Here is a 2245-nt window from a genome sequence, read left to right on the forward strand (position 1 = left end):
CCAAGATACCTTTTAAAAATTAATGTAATATCTTAACTGTATTATAAGGAAGAAATAAAAGAAGGGCACAATACCTGTAATTCCAGCAACTCAGGAGGCTGATACAGGAGGACTGCAAGTCTGAAGCCATCCTGGGCTTAACAAGAACATGCATCAAAATAGAAATAAAAAGGGCTAGGGATATAGCTCAGTGGTAAAGCACTTCAGTGTTCAATCCTCAACATCATAAACAAACAAAACACACCATTACTTTGAGCTGGAGGTATAGCTCAGTGTAGAGTACTTGCCTAGTATGTGTAAGGCCCTGGGTTCAATCCCCGGTTCTGGAAAGAAAAAAAAAGGAATAAAAGAAAGTCAGTTGATAATAAAATAATATGTGTATTCATGGGCAAAAAAAGACATGATTGTTCTAGAAGATAAAATAAATTGCTGGATCAAGACACACACATATAAGTTACCATTAATTCAGAAGCTATAGCCATCACAAGTCATGAGGTAAGGGCAGGGACACAGAAAAGTTGTTGATAAGGTTCCAAACAAAATGAATATACTCTTCCCTCAATCTATATGATAGATGCACAATAGGAGGAAAGGTTAAAAATAAATAAACCTCAGGACGATCATGAGCCAGAGAGGCTCCCTGTTGAGTTTTCTTTCTTAGTAGGACTTGAAAATTCCTAATAGAGAACAGATCATGGAGAATCATTCTACAAGGAACTCAGGGAATGCACATATAACAAAACAGACTTGAACTAAAGCTTTGGAGTCCTGATTTTGTCCTCTCTGCTCATGACTTCTCAAATATGTTCAACAAAATATCCAAGAAAGCAACTAAATGTTTTTACCCAAGAAAGACAGCTAGGATGACTAATTCCTAGGAACTTTGGAGGCCTATTATAGGTAGGAAAAGGGCTACTGGGTCCAAGAAGCACTTGGCTCTCTGCAGGAAGGGGAAGCAGAAATCAATCAGGGTCTCATTACAGAGGTCAAGTACCTGATGTTGCTTAAAGAAAACTGAGACTTTAGTAATATTCTACCCATCTAAACTTTTCTTGCTTTCTCAGCAACCTCATTGAATCCTGAGGTTTTAACAATATATACCAAAATCTCTAGCTCTGACCTGTCCACCAGAGATTTGTGGACCTACCTGCCTTAGCAACAATACAACTTGGTTTTCTAATATCAAAATTAACCAATCTGTGTTGTGCCCCAAGATGTGATACCCTGAGAAGCATAATATATAGTACTCGTTCGTTGGATGAATAAACAAACCAATGTAAGGCAGCAATAGCCAGAGAGAACAATGTGAACAAATGATGTCCAGGAAATCTTTGAAGACAATAAAGACGCCTGAACCTGCAGAAACAAGGAGCAGCTGATATTGCTAAGGAAGGTCTAACTCCAGGAGAGGATACCATGCAGGACCAGGGTACAGGTTCTTGAGGGCCTAATAAGAGCTGGAACTAGTTATATCTGAATTTGTGAAGAGACATCTGACTTGTTCCTCAGCTTCAATTTCCCAGTTAAAAACACATCCTATCTCCCAGTTAAAAACACATCCTATCAGATAAAGGATTACAAACATACAGGCCTGCCTGATGGTGCAAAACTCTGGGGCATGTTACCCATTCATTCTTGTTACAGAACAAAACTGTGACTGCTTTGTAAGAGAAACCCTGGCCTTTCACCTTCTGAAAGCAGATCTGTAGTGAAGCATATATCTTCATTAACTGCTTTGGGTTTCATGAAAAGATGTTAACCTTATTCCCAGATCAACCAATAGTTATTGCACATCAGTTGCTATTATCCAGTAACAAATAGCTGCCCAGAAGGTAGTAGTCAAGAAATATAACTTCATATTTTCTTCTTCCCAATACCTATCATATGATCCTTTGTTAAAATGGCACAGTGTTGCCTGAAGGATTATCCATCCATCCTTCCTGCTAGACTCTGTTAAGCAAGATCATTGGGGAAAAAAAAAAAAAAGGCCATGTGATTACCTGATTTCATAGCAGTTACTTGTTTGTTGGATGTTGAGAGCCTCAGCTGAAGCGGCCCCAGCAAACTTCCAGCTGACTGGCTCCTCTGTTGTCATGCTCATTGGGCTGTTTCCCCCGCCCCACGGAGCTGCTCATTGGGGGACTCTCTTGGCTCCACCCACACAACCCAGCCAATCAGCCTGAAGAGCGGGAAGAGAGCAGGTTGAGGTGCTCACTGGAAGGCCATAGGTGGCGGTTGGGCTCTA

The sequence above is a fragment of the Callospermophilus lateralis genome, chromosome 6 (genome assembly GCF_048772815.1).
Source record: "Callospermophilus lateralis isolate mCalLat2 chromosome 6, mCalLat2.hap1, whole genome shotgun sequence".
NCBI lineage: Eukaryota > Metazoa > Chordata > Mammalia > Rodentia > Sciuridae > Callospermophilus > Callospermophilus lateralis.